General features: G+C 42.1%; 9 non-coding genes across 9 annotated transcripts; all 9 read left to right on the forward strand.

Moving 5' to 3' along the window:
* Positions 1-2,284: 2,284 nt before the first annotated feature.
* On the forward strand, positions 2,285-2,491 carry LOC126123013 (small nucleolar RNA U3). Its single transcript, XR_007526132.1, has one exon. It is a non-coding gene; the product is annotated as a small nucleolar RNA U3 (small nucleolar RNA).
* A 943-nt stretch (positions 2,492-3,434) lies between these two features.
* LOC126123191 (U5 spliceosomal RNA) lies at positions 3,435-3,553 on the forward strand. Its single transcript, XR_007526293.1, has one exon. It is a non-coding gene; the product is annotated as a U5 spliceosomal RNA (small nuclear RNA).
* Positions 3,554-5,980: 2,427 nt separating this feature from the next.
* Positions 5,981-6,187, forward strand: LOC126123014 (small nucleolar RNA U3). The gene has a single exon (XR_007526133.1). It is a non-coding gene; the product is annotated as a small nucleolar RNA U3 (small nucleolar RNA).
* Positions 6,188-7,130: 943 nt separating this feature from the next.
* LOC126123143 (U5 spliceosomal RNA) lies at positions 7,131-7,249 on the forward strand. Its single transcript, XR_007526250.1, has one exon. It is a non-coding gene; the product is annotated as a U5 spliceosomal RNA (small nuclear RNA).
* Positions 7,250-9,678: 2,429 nt separating this feature from the next.
* LOC126123015 (small nucleolar RNA U3) lies at positions 9,679-9,885 on the forward strand. Its single transcript, XR_007526134.1, has one exon. It is a non-coding gene; the product is annotated as a small nucleolar RNA U3 (small nucleolar RNA).
* Positions 9,886-10,828: 943 nt separating this feature from the next.
* LOC126123145 (U5 spliceosomal RNA) lies at positions 10,829-10,947 on the forward strand. The gene has a single exon (XR_007526252.1). It is a non-coding gene; the product is annotated as a U5 spliceosomal RNA (small nuclear RNA).
* Positions 10,948-13,378: 2,431 nt separating this feature from the next.
* Positions 13,379-13,585, forward strand: LOC126123016 (small nucleolar RNA U3). Its single transcript, XR_007526135.1, has one exon. It is a non-coding gene; the product is annotated as a small nucleolar RNA U3 (small nucleolar RNA).
* Positions 13,586-14,528: 943 nt separating this feature from the next.
* On the forward strand, positions 14,529-14,647 carry LOC126123146 (U5 spliceosomal RNA). The gene has a single exon (XR_007526253.1). It is a non-coding gene; the product is annotated as a U5 spliceosomal RNA (small nuclear RNA).
* Positions 14,648-17,078: 2,431 nt separating this feature from the next.
* LOC126123017 (small nucleolar RNA U3) lies at positions 17,079-17,285 on the forward strand. The gene has a single exon (XR_007526136.1). It is a non-coding gene; the product is annotated as a small nucleolar RNA U3 (small nucleolar RNA).
* The last annotated feature ends 939 nt before the right edge of the window (positions 17,286-18,224 follow it).

Here is an 18,224-nt window from a genome sequence, read left to right on the forward strand (position 1 = left end):
AAGTACATTTGCCCTGAAATGGCTTGCAGTGTGTTAGGCGATTGTGTAAAGAGAGAGAGAGCGCTATTTATTGTCCTGGAAACTCTTGGTGAACCCTTTCCGCATCTCAGTTCTAGATGATTTGAGGGTGTTTACTTGCACTGCAGTTGCACAACAGCATATAAGCCGATATTTGGAAGTGAATGATGAATTGAGAGGCTCTGTAATAAATACTAGTATGTGATTAGTAGATTGTGTTTTGAAACCCAAAATTATTTTTACCGCAGAAGTTTGTGATTTGTAGGTATGATGTGAGTGAGATTTGGGCTGTAGATGGTGGTTAGTTGGGCAGGATGAGCATTTCAATTGTTTTCAATAGAGTGGATATTAGTGGCACTGGCTTGTTGCCATAATGTGGCATTGGTTCTTTGTTCATAACAGTGTACTCAGTTTTGTAGAAGATTTAGGTGAGAAAGAGACAGTTGTTGAATATGACATAGATAGCTAGAGATGAATTGAGTAGCAATTTCCTGGTAGGTGTAGTTTGGGTATGATGTGTCTCAGTGAGAGATAAATCTTGAAATGGAAGGGTTGTTCCTAGCTACAGTCTTGGAAACTATGTATCTGCTGTTGACTCCAATGTTTTCAAGATTACTTGTGTACAAAATTGGCCAGACTTTGCTGTTTCTTCTTCAGTAAATCAGTGGAAGGTGGTGCAGATAATGGTATAAATGTTCAGTGCCTCCTGTGAGTTGTTGATGCTGCTTGTCTTTTAAGTAAAATTGATAGGGGCTCTTGATTGACCCAGCCATAGACAGAGCTGGTGCATACTTGGCTTGAGAAGACTTTGGCCAGTAAATGATGAAATACCAACACAGTGCTCACAACAAAGCTCCTTTCCCTGCATTCTAGTTTCCCTCGGGTATAGAGTGACATGATATTGGCAGAGGATGTGCAGATAATCACTTTGATCACTCTGTTTTTTTTTTTTAATGCTCTTTTACCAGAATCCATTCATAGTGATAACTGTGTTCTCTGGTGAAACACGATGAGAACATAGTGTGAAGTGCACAGAACTAGCTATTTGAGTGTGTGTGAAAATGTGAGGTAACCACTGTTACTCCTAAATTTCTGTGGAATTAAGTTTTCTGTGTGTGTCTGAAAATCCAAGTGGTTCAAGTTGGTAGTTTATTTGTTGCAAGCGAAAAAAGCTTTTTAGTAAACTGAGGCACTAGCATTAGTTTCCAGTTCACTGTGACAAGGAAGCTAGTATAATAAGTAGTTTGTGGTTTTGTTTGCAAAGAAGTGCTCATGGGATGTAAGCACTGCTTGAGATTATTCTGAGATGATTTTTTAGGGGTGGGGGGATTGCTAAACATCTAGCATTTTAGTAAGGAACTTGTCGGAGTAGTTGTAAAATTGTTATTTTATGAGAAATTTCTTTAATCATAGCACATGGCCATCATAGTTGAAGCATAAAGATTGGCATGGTATGCGTAGGTCTGTAAAATGTCCTGACAGTGATGTTCATAGAGACTTGTTGTATACTTTGATTCTTCATCTGTTTAACAGTAGACATAAGAAATGTATTAGTGGAGCAAGTAGCTGTGAAATTACTGGCGTATGATTGGTAGTATTGACGTGGCGCTGAGTGGAAGTGTTTGTTTAGCTGTGGGTGTTTTCATAATTGCCATGTGAGGAAAAGCAATACTCGTGATAGGCGAAAAGAGATACAGAGAGAAACACATTTATTGCGAGTATTGTATATCAGCAGCTCTTGGGCGGGTATCAAGTAAGACGCAAAGTGAAACGAAAGAGGAAGTATGCATGAAAGTGGCGATATATCGACAAGAGTTTGCACTGTTAGGGTGAGGTGAATAAACTAGTGCGGTGCGAAAATTTTCGAAGAGAGAGGCGGCTTTAAAGAAAGCACAAGAGTCCTATGAACGCCGTCTTGTGTGTTTGTCTTTCAGTGGCTATTTGGCATGTCTGCTTGCGCCATAGGATGCTACTGTATGTGCCCCAGGCCCCCATCTAGCGGCCGGAGGTGCAAGCGGTGTTTACATACAGTCTCGCGTGAGGCAATGGTCTCTCATTTCGGAAGACAAGAAGCACTGGTAGCGCACAAAATAGCTGAGTGAGATCATGGCGGCCAAGTAAGAGTAGAAGTAGGTTCTTTGCAGAATGTCCGAGCTTAAGAAATTCTTCGATAAGTAAATCGCGAAATGTGAAGAGAGTGTCGTATTCTCGTAGGGCGTGTTGACGGTCTCGTGGCATAAGTAGCGAGCGGTGATAGCTTGCTAGCAAGATCATACTTCACAGGATCATTTCTGTAGTATGTCTTCAACTCTCTCTAGTTCAAAGCTGGAGTAGACGTAACCACGATGATGAGTGGTAGCACTGTCCCTGAGCGTGAGGCTTGCGATCGAGATTCATCGCATCTTGGTTGTAATCGATGATCGTTCACCACATTCTGAGGGATGTGGGAAGGGAATAGCGCTTTCCGAGTGGTGGTTTTATTATATAGAATAGAAGCAAGCATAAGTCATACTTTTGGTATCGGGACCCGCGTCGTTGCAGAAATGTCGCTACAGGTTGTGGAAGGACTTTGATTACGACATGTCATGAAAGCCTTGTGGGAGTTTCTCGAGTGGCACGGGGACGAGCCATTTGATTTGGCCTGCTCCAAGTGCTAGGCTTGGATGACAACGACGTACTTTTGAGTTACAAGAATGAGTGAGCAACACAAGAAGAGTGCAATTGATGACCATAAAAGGCTGACACACAACACAGTCTTGATAATCAGCACTAATGCATGATGTACGGAACATTTAGGAGGAGCACGTTTGGCTAGCAAACATGAATTGAGTGATTTGCAAGGCACTGTTATCTGCAAGAAGGAATGCATGAAATTCGCAAATGAATAAGACTGGTTCAAATACTATCGGCAGAAATTTTATTTCTGTTGTCAACTAGTATTAATTAGTTGTGTGGGAGCAGGGGGATATTTCCCTTGCACCATACATCTACATACAGGTTGCGTCTGATGTGGCCTAGTTTTGCGTTCAAAGAACTATCTAGTTGTCTGTTTTTTCAGTGAACGAGTGTGGTGGGGAGGAGAGAGATTAGTGTTAGATGCAGAGCAGTGCGGGCAGTTGTGTCTCTGACGGTGGGTCGCCGAGAGGAATTGGGCGTGCTGCCATCTGTCGGCAGGTGAGGTAATGAAGCAGCTTGAATGGTGACAGAAATGATGAAAATAGTTATCTAAAGAGTAATATCGACGACATTTGGCAGACACGTATTTCAGCGCTGACAGTTAGTTTGGGGTGTGTGCTTGCATGGCACTGGAAGTGTGTTGACAGTAGAGAAGTAGACAAGACGGAAAGAATTTTCCGCGTTCTCGCGGAGAAGCAATAGAGAAGCAGCCATAAGTATTGAAGTGAGGGCGTTGATCGGCACTCTGGTTTCCCTTCAAAACGAATAAATCTTTCGCCTTTTACTAAAGATTTCCGTGGAGGGGAACATTAAATGAATCTATAAGGTATTTTTCGTAGTGCTCGGCTATTGCTGAGCCATAATCACACGTAAAACGTAATGTAATTAACAAGAGGTAGGTTGTGTTGTGAGAATGAAGGGCGTGGAGTAGCGGATCACGTTGGATCAGGTAGATGCTTTTTTAATTTGAAAATGTAATTGGCCGTTTCGTAGTATAATGAAACAAGTACATTTGCCCTGAAATGGCTTGCAGTGTGTTAGGCGATTGTGTAAAGAGAGAGAGAGCGCTATTTATTGTCCTGGAAACTCTTGGTGAACCCTTTCCGCATCTCAGTTCTAGATGATTTGAGGGTGTTTACTTGCACTGCAGTTGCACAACAGCATATAAGCCGATATTTGGAAGTGAATGATGAATTGAGAGGCTCTGTAATAAATACTAGTATGTGATTAGTAGATTGTGTTTTGAAACCCAAAATTATTTTTACCGCAGAAGTTTGTGATTTGTAGGTATGATGTGAGTGAGATTTGGGCTGTAGATGGTGGTTAGTTGGGCAGGATGAGCATTTCAATTGTTTTCAATAGAGTGGATATTAGTGGCACTGGCTTGTTGCCATAATGTGGCATTGGTTCTTTGTTCATAACAGTGTACTCAGTTTTGTAGAAGATTTAGGTGAGAAAGAGACAGTTGTTGAATATGACATAGATAGCTAGAGATGAATTGAGTAGCAATTTCCTGGTAGGTGTAGTTTGGGTATGATGTGTCTCAGTGAGAGATAAATCTTGAAATGGAAGGGTTGTTCCTAGCTACAGTCTTGGAAACTATGTATCTGCTGTTGACTCCAATGTTTTCAAGATTACTTGTGTACAAAATTGGCCAGACTTTGCTGTTTCTTCTTCAGTAAATCAGTGGAAGGTGGTGCAGATAATGGTATAAATGTTCAGTGCCTCCTGTGAGTTGTTGATGCTGCTTGTCTTTTAAGTAAAATTGATAGGGGCTCTTGATTGACCCAGCCATAGACAGAGCTGGTGCATACTTGGCTTGAGAAGACTTTGGCCAGTAAATGATGGAATACCAACACAGTGCTCACAACAAAGCTCCTTTCCCTGCATTCTAGTTTCCCTCGGGTATAGAGTGACATGATATTGGCAGAGGATGTGCAGATAATCACTTTGATCAGGCTGTTTTTTTTTTAATGCTCTTTTACCAGAATCCATTCATAGTGATAACTGTGTTCTCTGGTGAAACACGATGAGAACATAGTGTGAAGTGCACAGAACTAGCTATTTGAGTGTGTGTGAAAATGTGAGGTAACCACTGTTACTCCTAAATTTCTGTGGAATTAAGTTTTCTGTGTGTGTCTGAAAATCCAAGTGGTTCAAGTTGGTAGTTTATTTGTTGCAAGCGAAAAAAGCTTTTTAGTAAACTGAGGCACTAGCATTAGTTTCCAGTTCACTGTGACAAGGAAGCTAGTATAATAAGTAGTTTGTGGTTTTGTTTGCAAAGAAGTGCTCATGGGATGTAAGCACTGCTTGAGATTATTCTGAGATGATTTTTTAGGGGTGGGGGGATTGCTAAACATCTAGCATTTTAGTAAGGAACTTGTCGGAGTAGTTGTAAAATTGTTATTTTATGAGAAATTTCTTTAATCATAGCACATGGCCATCATAGTTGAAGCATAAAGATTGGCATGGTATGCGTAGGTCTGTAAAATGTCCTGACAGTGATGTTCATAGAGACTTGTTGTATACTTTGATTCTTCATCTGTTTAACAGTAGACATAAGAAATGTATTAGTGGAGCAAGTAGCTGTGAAATTACTGGCGTATGATTGGTAGTATTGACGTGGCGCTGAGTGGAAGTGTTTGTTTAGCTGTGGGTGTTTTCATAATTGCCATGTGAGGAAAAGCAATACTCGTGATAGGCGAAAAGAGATACAGAGAGAAACACATTTATTGCGAGTATTGTATATCAGCAGCTCTTGGGCGGGTATCAAGTAAGACGCAAAGTGAAACGAAAGAGGAAGTATGCATGAAAGTGGCGATATATCGACAAGAGTTTGCACTGTTAGGGTGAGGTGAATAAACTAGTGCGGTGCGAAAATTTTCGAAGAGAGAGGCGGCTTTAAAGAAAGCACAAGAGTCCTATGAACGCCGTCTTGTGTGTTTGTCTTTCAGTGGCTATTTGGCATGTCTGCTTGCGCCATAGGATGCTACTGTATGTGCCCCAGGCCCCCATCTAGCGGCCGGAGGTGCAAGCGGTGTTTACATACAGTCTCGCGTGAGGCAATGGTCTCTCATTTCGGAAGACAAGAAGCACTGGTAGCGCACAAAATAGCTGAGTGAGATCATGGCGGCCAAGTAAGAGTAGAAGTAGGTTCTTTGCAGAATGTCCGAGCTTAAGAAATTCTTCGATAAGTAAATCGCGAAATGTGAAGAGAGTGTCGTATTCTCGTAGGGCGTGTTGACGGTCTCGTGGCATAAGTAGCGAGCGGTGATAGCTTGCTAGCAAGATCATACTTCACAGGATCATTTCTGTAGTATGTCTTCAACTCTCTCTAGTTCAAAGCTGGAGTAGACGTAACCACGATGATGAGTGGTAGCACTGTCCCTGAGCGTGAGGCTTGCGATCGAGATTCATCGCATCTTGGTTGTAATCGATGATCGTTCACCACATTCTGAGGGATGTGGGAAGGGAATAGCGCTTTCCGAGTGGTGGTTTTATTATATAGAATAGAAGCAAGCATAAGTCATACTTTTGGTATCGGGACCCGCGTCGTTGCAGAAATGTCGCTACAGGTTGTGGAAGGACTTTGATTACGACATGTCATGAAAGCCTTGTGGGAGTTTCTCGAGTGGCACGGGGACGAGCCATTTGATTTGGCCTGCTCCAAGTGCTAGGCTTGGATGACAACGACGTACTTTTGAGTTACAAGAATGAGTGAGCAACACAAGAAGAGTGCAATTGATGACCATAAAAGGCTGACACACAACACAGTCTTGATAATCAGCACTAATGCATGATGTACGGAACATTTAGGAGGAGCACGTTTGGCTAGCAAACATGAATTGAGTGATTTGCAAGGCACTGTTATCTGCAAGAAGGAATGCATGAAATTCGCAAATGAATAAGACTGGTTCAAATACTATCGGCAGAAATTTTATTTCTGTTGTCAACTAGTATTAATTAGTTGTGTGGGAGCAGGGGGATATTTCCCTTGCACCATACATCTACATACAGGTTGCGTCTGATGTGGCCTAGTTTTGCGTTCAAAGAACTATCTAGTTGTCTGTTTTTTCAGTGAACGAGTGTGGTGGGGAGGAGAGAGATTAGTGTTAGATGCAGAGCAGTGCGGGCAGTTGTGTCTCTGACGGTGGGTCGCCGAGAGGAATTGGGCGTGCTGCCATCTGTCGGCAGGTGAGGTAATGAAGCATCTTGAATGGTGACAGAAATGATGAAAATAGTTATCTAAAGAGTAATATCGACGACATTTGGCAGACACGTATTTCAGCGCTGACAGTTAGTTTGGGGTGTGTGCTTGCATGGCACTGGAAGTGTGTTGACAGTAGAGAAGTAGACAAGACGGAAAGAATTTTCCGCGTTCTCGCGGAGAAGCAATAGAGAAGCAGCCATAAGTATTGAAGTGAGGGCGTTGATCGGCACTCTGGTTTCCCTTCAAAACGAATAAATCTTTCGCCTTTTACTAAAGATTTCCGTGGAGGGGAACATTAAATGAGTCTATAAGGTATTTTTCGTAGTGCTCGGCTATTGCTGAGCCATAATCACACGTAAAACGTAATGTAATTAACAAGAGGTAGGTTGTGTTGTGAGAATGAAGGGCGTGGAGTAGCGGATCACGTTGGATCAGGTAGATGCTTTTTTAATTTGAAAATGTAATTGGCCGTTTCGTAGTATAATGAAACAAGTACATTTGCCCTGAAATGGCTTGCAGTGTGTTAGGCGATTGTGTAAAGAGAGAGAGAGCGCTATTTATTGTCCTGGAAACTCTTGGTGAACCCTTTCCGCATCTCAGTTCTAGATGATTTGAGGGTGTTTACTTGCACTGCAGTTGCACAACAGCATATAAGCCGATATTTGGAAGTGAATGATGAATTGAGAGGCTCTGTAATAAATACTAGTATGTGATTAGTAGATTGTGTTTTGAAACCCAAAATTATTTTTACCGCAGAAGTTTGTGATTTGTAGGTATGATGTGAGTGAGATTTGGGCTGTAGATGGTGGTTAGTTGGGCAGGATGAGCATTTCAATTGTTTTCAATAGAGTGGATATTAGTGGCACTGGCTTGTTGCCATAATGTGGCATTGGTTCTTTGTTCATAACAGTGTACTCAGTTTTGTAGAAGATTTAGGTGAGAAAGAGACAGTTGTTGAATATGACATAGATAGCTAGAGATGAATTGAGTAGCAATTTCCTGGTAGGTGTAGTTTGGGTATGATGTGTCTCAGTGAGAGATAAATCTTGAAATGGAAGGGTTGTTCCTAGCTACAGTCTTGGAAACTATGTATCTGCTGTTGACTCCAATGTTTTCAAGATTACTTGTGTACAAAATTGGCCAGACTTTGCTGTTTCTTCTTCAGTAAATCAGTGGAAGGTGGTGCAGATAATGGTATAAATGTTCAGTGCCTCCTGTGAGTTGTTGATGCTGCTTGTCTTTTAAGTAAAATTGATAGGGGCTCTTGATTGACCCAGCCATAGACAGAGCTGGTGCATACTTGGCTTGAGAAGACTTTGGCCAGTAAATGATGAAATACCAACACAGTGCTCACAACAAAGCTCCTTTCCCTGCATTCTAGTTTCCCTCGGGTATAGAGTGACATGATATTGGCAGAGGATGTGCAGATAATCACTTTGATCAGGCTGTTTTTTTTTTTTAATGCTCTTTTACCAGAATCCATTCATAGTGATAACTGTGTTTTCTGGTGAAACACGATGAGAACATAGTGTGAAGTGCACAGAACTAGCTATTTGAGTGTGTGTGAAAATGTGAGGTAACCACTGTTACTCCTAAATTTCTGTGGAATTAAGTTTTCTGTGTGTGTCTGAAAATCCAAGTGGTTCAAGTTGGTAGTTTATGTGTTGCAAGCGAAAAAAGCTTTTTAGTAAACTGAGGCACTAGCATTAGTTTCCTGTTCACTGTGACAAGGAAGCTAGTATAAAAAGTAGTTTGTGGTTTTGTTTGCAAAGAAGTGCTCATGGGATGTAAGCACTGCTTGAGATTATTCTGAGATGATTTTTTAGGGGTGGGGGGATTGCTAAACATCTAGCATTTTAGTAAGGAACTTGTCGGAGTAGTTGTAAAATTGTTATTTTATGAGAAATTTCTTTAATCATAGCACATGGCCATCATAGTTGAAGCATAAAGATTGGCATGGTATGCGTAGGTCTGTAAAATGTCCTGACAGTGATGTTCATAGAGACTTGTTGTATACTTTGATTCTTCATCTGTTTAACAGTAGACATAAGAAATGTATTAGTGGAGCAAGTAGCTGTGAAATTACTGGCGTATGATTGGTAGTATTGACGTGGCGCTGAGTGGAAGTGTTTGTTTAGCTGTGGGTGTTTTCATAATTGCCATGTGAGGAAAAGCAATACTCGTGATAGGCGAAAAGAGATACAGAGAGAAACACATTTATTGCGAGTATTGTATATCAGCAGCTCTTGGGCGGGTATCAAGTAAGACGCAAAGTGAAACGAAAGAGGAAGTATGCATGAAAGTGGCGATATATCGACAAGAGTTTGCACTGTTAGGGTGAGGTGAATAAACTAGTGCGGTGCGAAAATTTTCGAAGAGAGAGGCGGCTTTAAAGAAAGCACAAGAGTCCTATGAACGCCGTCTTGTGTGTTTGTCTTTCAGTGGCTATTTGGCATGTCTGCTTGCGCCATAGGATGCTACTGTATGTGCCCCAGGCCCCCATCTAGCGGCCGGAGGTGCAAGCGGTGTTTACATACAGTCTCGCGTGAGGCAATGGTCTCTCATTTCGGAAGACAAGAAGCACTGGTAGCGCACAAAATAGCTGAGTGAGATCATGGCGGCCAAGTAAGAGTAGAAGTAGGTTCTTTGCAGAATGTCCGAGCTTAAGAAATTCTTCGATAAGTAAATCGCGAAATGTGAAGAGAGTGTCGTATTCTCGTAGGGCGTGTTGACGGTCTCGTGGCATAAGTAGCGAGCGGTGATAGCTTGCTAGCAAGATCATACTTCACAGGATCATTTCTGTAGTATGTCTTCAACTCTCTCTAGTTCAAAGCTGGAGTAGACGTAACCACGATGATGAGTGGTAGCACTGTCCCTGAGCGTGAGGCTTGCGATCGAGATTCATCGCATCTTGGTTGTAATCGATGATCGTTCACCACATTCTGAGGGATGTGGGAAGGGAATAGCGCTTTCCGAGTGGTGGTTTTATTATATAGAATAGAAGCAAGCTTAAGTCATACTTTTGGTATCGGGACCCGCGTCGTTGCAGAAATGTCGCTACAGGTTGTGGAAGGACTTTGATTACGACATGTCATGAAAGCCTTGTGGGAGTTTCTCGAGTGGCACGGGGACGAGCCATTTGATTTGGCCTGCTCCAAGTGCTAGGCTTGGATGACAACGACGTACTTTTGAGTTACAAGAATGAGTGAGCAACACAAGAAGAGTGCAATTGATGACCATAAAAGGCTGACACACAACACAGTCTTGATAATCAGCACTAATGCATGATGTACGGAACATTTAGGAGGAGCACGTTTGGCTAGCAAACATGAATTGAGTGATTTGCAAGGCACTGTTATCTGCAAGAAGGAATGCATGAAATTCGCAAATGAATAAGACTGGTTCAAATACTATCGGCAGAAATTTTATTTCTGTTGTCAACTAGTATTAATTAGTTGTGTGGGAGCAGGGGGATATTTCCCTTGCACCATACATCTACATACAGGTTGCGTCTGATGTGGCCTAGTTTTGCGTTCAAAGAACTATCTAGTTGTCTGTTTTTTCAGTGAACGAGTGTGGTGGGGAGGAGAGAGATTAGTGTTAGATGCAGAGCAGTGCGGGCAGTTGTGTCTCTGACGGTGGGTCGCCGAGAGGAATTGGGCGTGCTGCCATCTGTCGGCAGGTGAGGTAATGAAGCAGCTTGAATGGTGACAGAAATGATGAAAATAGTTATCTAAAGAGTAATATCGACGACATTTGGCAGACACGTATTTCAGCGCTGACAGTTAGTTTGGGGTGTGTGCTTGCATGGCACTGGAAGTGTGTTGACAGTAGAGAAGTAGACAAGACGGAAAGAATTTTCCGCGTTCTCGCGGAGAAGCAATAGAGAAGCAGCCATAAGTATTGAAGTGAGGGCGTTGATCGGCACTCTGGTTTCCCTTCAAAACGAATAAATCTTTCGCCTTTTACTAAAGATTTCCGTGGAGGGGAACATTAAATGAGTCTATAAGGTATTTTTCGTAGTGCTCGGCTATTGCTGAGCCATAATCACAAGTAAAACGTAATGTAATTAACAAGAGGTAGGTTGTGTTGTGAGAATGAAGGGCGTGGAGTAGCGGATCACGTTGGATCAGGTAGATGCTTTTTTAATTTGAAAATGTAATTGGCCGTTTCGTAGTATAATGAAACAAGTACATTTGCCCTGAAATGGCTTGCAGTGTGTTAGGCGATTGTGTAAAGAGAGAGAGAGCGCTATTTATTGTCCTGGAAACTCTTGGTGAACCCTTTCCGCATCTCAGTTCTAGATGATTTGAGGGTGTTTACTTGCACTGCAGTTGCACAACAGCATATAAGCCGATATTTGGAAGTGAATGATGAATTGAGAGGCTCTGTAATAAATACTAGTATGTGATTAGTAGATTGTGTTTTGAAACCCAAAATTATTTTTACCGCAGAAGTTTGTGATTTGTAGGTATGATGTGAGTGAGATTTGGGCTGTAGATGGTGGTTAGTTGGGCAGGATGAGCATTTCAATTGTTTTCAATAGAGTGGATATTAGTGGCACTGGCTTGTTGCCATAATGTGGCATTGGTTCTTTGTTCATAACAGTGTACTCAGTTTTGTAGAAGATTTAGGTGAGAAAGAGACAGTTGTTGAATATGACATAGATAGCTGGAGATGAATTGAGTAGCAATTTCCTGGTAGGTGTAGTTTGGGTATGATGTGTCTCAGTGAGAGATAAATCTTGAAATGGAAGGGTTGTTCCTAGCTACAGTCTTGGAAACTATGTATCTGCTGTTGACTCCAATGTTTTCAAGATTACTTGTGTACAAAATTGGCCAGACTTTGCTGTTTCTTCTTCAGTAAATCAGTGGAAGGTGGTGCAGATAATGGTATAAATGTTCAGTGCCTCCTGTGAGTTGTTGATGCTGCTTGTCTTTTAAGTAAAATTGATAGGGGCTCTTGATTGACCCAGCCATAGACAGAGCTGGTGCATACTTGGCTTGAGAAGACTTTGGCCAGTAAATGATGAAATACCAACACAGTGCTCACAACAAAGCTCCTTTCCCTGCATTCTAGTTTCCCTCGGGTATAGAGTGACATGATATTGGCAGAGGATGTGCAGATAATCACTTTGATCAGGCTGTTTTTTTTTTTTTTAATGCTCTTTTACCAGAATCCATTCATAGTGATAACTGTGTTCTCTGGTGAAACACGATGAGAACATAGTGTGAAGTGCACAGAACTAGCTATTTGAGTGTGTGTGAAAATGTGAGGTAACCACTGTTACTCCTAAATTTCTGTGGAATTAAGTTTTCTGTGTGTGTCTGAAAATCCAAGTGGTTCAAGTTGGTAGTTTATTTGTTGCAAGCGAAAAAAGCTTTTTAGTACACCGAGGCACTAGCATTAGTTTCCAGTTCACTGTGACAAGGAAGCTAGTATAAAAAGTAGTTTGTGGTTTTGTTTGCAAAGAAGTGCTCATGGGATGTAAGCACTGCTTGAGATTATTCTGAGATGATTTTTTAGGGGTGGGGGGATTGCTAAACATCTAGCATTTTAGTAAGGAACTTGTCGGAGTAGTTGTAAAATTGTTATTTTATGAGAAATTTCTTTAATCATAGCACATGGCCATCATAGTTGAAGCATAAAGATTGGCATGGTATGCGTAGGTCTGTAAAATGTCCTGACAGTGATGTTCATAGAGACTTGTTGTATACTTTGATTCTTCATCTGTTTAACAGTAGACATAAGAAATGTATTAGTGGAGCAAGTAGCTGTGAAATTACTGGCGTATGATTGATAGTATTGACGTGGCGCTTAGTGGAAGTGTTTGTTTAGCTGTGGGTGTTTTCATAATTGCCATGTGAGGAAAAGCAATACTCGTGATAGGCGAAAAGAGATACAGAGAGAAACACATTTATTGCGAGTATTGTATATCAGCAGCTCTTGGGCGGGTATCAAGTAAGACGCAAAGTGAAACGAAAGAGGAAGTATGCATGAAAGTGGCGATATATCGACAAGAGTTTGCACTGTTAGGGTGAGGTGAATAAACTAGTGCGGTGCGAAAATTTTCGAAGAGAGAGGCGGCTTTAAAGAAAGCACAAGAGTCCTATGAACGCCGTCTTGTGTGTTTGTCTTTCAGTGGCTATTTGGCATGTCTGCTTGCGCCATAGGATGCTACTGTATGTGCCCCAGGCCCCCATCTAGCGGCCGGAGGTGCAAGCGGTGTTTACATACAGTCTCGCGTGAGGCAATGGTCTCTCATTTCGGAAGACAAGAAGCACTGGTAGCGCACAAAATAGCTGAGTGAGATCATGGCGGCCAAGTAAGAGTAGAAGTAGGTTCTTTGCAGAATGTCCGAGCTTAAGAAATTCTTCGATAAGTAAATCGCGAAATGTGAAGAGTGTGTCGTATTCTCGTAGGGCGTGTTGACGGTCTCGTGGCATAAGTAGCGAGCGGTGATAGCTTGCTAGCAAGATCATACTTCACAGGATCATTTCTGTAGTATGTCTTCAACTCTCTCTAGTTCAAAGCTGGAGTAGACGTAACCACGATGATGAGTGGTAGCACTGTCCCTGAGCGTGAGGCTTGCGATCGAGATTCATCGCATCTTGGTTGTAATCGATGATCGTTCACCACATTCTGAGGGATGTGGGAAGGGAATAGCGCTTTCCGAGTGGTGGTTTTATTATATAGAATAGAAGCAAGCATAAGTCATACTTTTGGTATCGGGACCCGCGTCGTTGCAGAAATGTCGCTACAGGTTGTGGAAGGACTTTGATTACGACATGTCATGAAAGCCTTGTGGGAGTTTCTCGAGTGGCACGGGGACGAGCCATTTGATTTGGCCTGCTCCAAGTGCTAGGCTTGGATGACAACGACGTACTTTTGAGTTACAAGAATGAGTGAGCAACACAAGAAGAGTGCAATTGATGACCATAAAAGGCTGACACACAACACAGTCTTGATAATCAGCACTAATGCATGATGTACGGAACATTTAGGAGGAGCACGTTTGGCTAGCAAACATGAATTGAGTGATTTGCAAGGCACTGTTATCTGCAAGAAGGAATGCATGAAATTCGCAAATGAATAAGACTGGTTCAAATACTATCGGCAGAAATTTTATTTCTGTTGTCAACTAGTATTAATTAGTTGTGTGGGAGCAGGGGGATATTTCCCTTGCACCATACATCTACATACAGGTTGCGTCTGATGTGGCCTAGTTTTGCGTTCAAAGAACTATCTAGTTGTCTGTTTTTTCAGTGAACGAGTGTGGTGGGGAGGAGAGAGATTAGTGTTAGATGCAGAGCAGTGCGGGCAGTTGTGTCTCTGACGGTGGGTCGCCGAGAGGAATTGGGCGTGCTGCCATCTGTCGGCAGGTGAGGTAATGAAGCAGCTTGAATGGTGACAGAAATGATGAAAATAGTTATCTAAAGAGTAATATCGACGACATTTGGCAGACACGTATTTCAGCGCTGACAGTTAGTTTGGGGTGTGTGCTTGCATGGCACTGGAAGTGTGTTGACAGTAGAGAAGTAGACAAGACGGAAAGAATTTTCCGCGTTCTCGCGGAGAAGCAATAGAGAAGCAGCCATAAGTATTGAAGTGAGGGCGTTGATCGGCACTCTGGTTTCCCTTCAAAACGAATAAATCTTTCGCCTTTTACTAAAGATTTCCGTGGAGGGGAACATTAAATGAGTCTATAAGGTATTTTTCGTAGTGCTCGGCTATTGCTGAGCCATAATCACAAGTAAAACGTAATGTAATTAACAAGAGGTAGGTTGTGTTGTGAGAATGAAGGGCGTGGAGTAGCGGATCACGTTGGATCAGGTAGATGCTTTTTTAATTTGAAAATGTAATTGGCCGTTTCGTAGTATAATGAAACAAGTACATTTGCCCTGAAATGGCTTGCAGTGTGTTAGGCGATTGTGTAAAGAGAGAGAGAGCGCTATTTATTGTCCTGGAAACTCTTGGTGAACCCTTTCCGCATCTCAGTTCTAGATGATTTGAGGGTGTTTACTTGCACTGCAGTTGCACAACAGCATATAAGCCGATATTTGGAAGTGAATGATGAATTGAGAGGCTCTGTAATAAATACTAGTATGTGATTAGTAGATTGTGTTTTGAAACCCAAAATTATTTTTACCGCAGAAGTTTGTGATTTGTAGGTATGATGTGAGTGAGATTTGGGCTGTAGATGGTGGTTAGTTGGGCAGGATGAGCATTTCAATTGTTTTCAATAGAGTGGATATTAGTGGCACTGGCTTGTTGCCATAATGTGGCATTGGTTCTTTGTTCATAACAGTGTACTCAGTTTTGTAGAAGATTTAGGTGAGAAAGAGACAGTTGTTGAATATGACATAGATAGCTAGAGATGAATTGAGTAGCAATTTCCTGGTAGGTGTAGTTTGGGTATGATGTGTCTCAGTGAGAGATAAATCTTGAAATGGAAGGGTTGTTCCTAGCTACAGTCTTGGAAACTATGTATCTGCTGTTGACTCCAATGTTTTCAAGATTACTTGTGTACAAAATTGGCCAGACTTTGCTGTTTCTTCTTCAGTAAATCAGTGGAAGGTGGTGCAGATAATGGTATAAATGTTCAGTGCCTCCTGTGAGTTGTTGATGCTGCTTGTCTTTTAAGTAAAATTGATAGGGGCTCTTGATTGACCCAGCCATAGACAGAGCTGGTGCATACTTGGCTTGAGAAGACTTTGGCCAGTAAATGATGAAATACCAACACAGTGCTCACAACAAAGCTCCTTTCCCTGCATTCTAGTTTCCCTCGGGTATAGAGTGACATGATATTGGCAGAGGATGTGCAGATAATCACTTTGATCAGGCTGTTTTTTTTTTTTTTAATGCTCTTTTACCAGAATCCATTCATAGTGATAACTGTGTTCTCTGGTGAAACACGATGAGAACATAGTGTGAAGTGCACAGAACTAGCTATTTGAGTGTGTGTGAAAATGTGAGGTAACCACTGTTACTCCTAAATTTCTGTGGAATTAAGTTTTCTGTGTGTGTCTGAAAATCCAAGTGGTTCAAGTTGGTAGTTTATTTGTTGCAAGCGAAAAAAGCTTTTTAGTACACTGAGGCACTAGCATTAGTTTCCAGTTCACTGTGACAAGGAAGCTAGTATAAAAAGTAGTTTGTGGTTTTGTTTGCAAAGAAGTGCTCATGGGATGTAAGCACTGCTTGAGATTATTCTGAGATGATTTTTTAGGGGTGGGGGGATTGCTAAACATCTAGCATTTTAGTAAGGAACTTGTCGGAGTAGTTGTAAAATTGTTATTTTATGAGAAATTTCTTTAATCATAGCACATGGCCATCATAGTTGAAGCATAAAGATTGGCATGGTATGCGTAGGTCTGTAAAATGTCCTGACAGTGATGTTCATAGAGACTTGTTGTATACTTTGATTCTTCATCTGTTTAACAGTAGACATAAGAAATGTATTAGTGGAGCAAGTAGCTGTGAAATTACTGGCGTATGATTGATAGTATTGACGTGGCGCTGAGTGGAAGTGTTTGTTTAGCTGTGGGTGTTTTCATAATTGCCATGTGAGGAAAAGCAATACTCGTGATAGGCGAAAAGAGATACAGAGAGAAACACATTTATTGCGAGTATTGTATATCAGCAGCTCTTGGGCGGGTATCAAGTAAGACGCAAAGTGAAACGAAAGAGGAAGTATGCATGAAAGTGGCGATATATCGACAAGAGTTTGCACTGTTAGGGTGAGGTGAATAAACTAGTGCGGTGCGAAAATTTTCGAAGAGAGAGGCGGCTTTAAAGAAAGCACAAGAGTCCTATGAACGCCGTCTTGTGTGTTTGTCTTTCAGTGGCTATTTGGCATGTCTGCTTGCGCCATAGGATGCTACTGTATGTGCCCCAGGCCCCCATCTAGCGGCCGGAGGTGCAAGCGGTGTTTACATACAGTCTCGCGTGAGGCAATGGTCTCTCATTTCGGAAGACAAGAAGCACTGGTAGCGCACAAAATAGCTGAGTGAGATCATGGCGGCCAAGTAAGAGTAGAAGTAGGTTCTTTGCAGAATGTCCGAGCTTAAGAAATTCTTCGATAAGTAAATCGCGAAATGTGAAGAGAGTGTCGTATTCTCGTAGGGCGTGTTGACGGTCTCGTGGCATAAGTAGCGAGCGGTGATAGCTTGCTAGCAAGATCATACTTCACAGGATCATTTCTGTAGTATGTCTTCAACTCTCTCTAGTTCAAAGCTGGAGTAGACGTAACCACGATGATGAGTGGTAGCACTGTCCCTGAGCGTGAGGCTTGCGATCGAGATTCATCGCATCTTGGTTGTAATCGATGATCGTTCACCACATTCTGAGGGATGTGGGAAGGGAATAGCGCTTTCCGAGTGGTGGTTTTATTATATAGAATAGAAGCAAGCATAAGTCATACTTTTGGTATCGGGACCCGCGTCGTTGCAGAAATGTCGCTACAGGTTGTGGAAGGACTTTGATTACGACATGTCATGAAAGCCTTGTGGGAGTTTCTCGAGTGGCACGGGGACGAGCCATTTGATTTGGCCTGCTCCAAGTGCTAGGCTTGGATGACAACGACGTACTTTTGAGTTACAAGAATGAGTGAGCAACACAAGAAGAGTGCAATTGATGACCATAAAAGGCTGACACACAACACAGTCTTGATAATCAGCACTAATGCATGATGTACGGAACATTTAGGAGGAGCACGTTTGGCTAGCAAACATGAATTGAGTGATTTGCAAGGCACTGTTATCTGCAAGAAGGAATGCATGAAATTCGCAAATGAATAAGACTGGTTCAAATACTATCGGCAGAAATTTTATTTCTGTTGTCAACTAGTATTAATTAGTTGTGTGGGAGCAGGGGGATATTTCCCTTGCACCATACATCTACATACAGGTTGCGTCTGATGTGGCCTAGTTTTGCGTTCAAAGAACTATCTAGTTGTCTGTTTTTTCAGTGAACGAGTGTGGTGGGGAGGAGAGAGATTAGTGTTAGATGCAGAGCAGTGCGGGCAGTTGTGTCTCTGACGGTGGGTCGCCGAGAGGAATTGGGCGTGCTGCCATCTGTCGGCAGGTGAGGTAATGAAGCATCTTGAATGGTGACAGAAATGATGAAAATAGTTATCTAAAGAGTAATATCGACGACATTTGGCAGACACGTATTTCAGCGCTGACAGTTAGTTTGGGGTGTGTGCTTGCATGGCACTGGAAGTGTGTTGACAGTAGAGAAGTAGACAAGACGGAAAGAATTTTCCGCGTTCTCGCGGAGAAGCAATAGAGAAGCAGCCATAAGTATTGAAGTGAGGGCGTTG

The sequence above is a fragment of the Schistocerca cancellata genome, unplaced genomic scaffold (assembly GCF_023864275.1).
Source record: "Schistocerca cancellata isolate TAMUIC-IGC-003103 unplaced genomic scaffold, iqSchCanc2.1 HiC_scaffold_417, whole genome shotgun sequence".
NCBI lineage: Eukaryota > Metazoa > Arthropoda > Insecta > Orthoptera > Acrididae > Schistocerca > Schistocerca cancellata.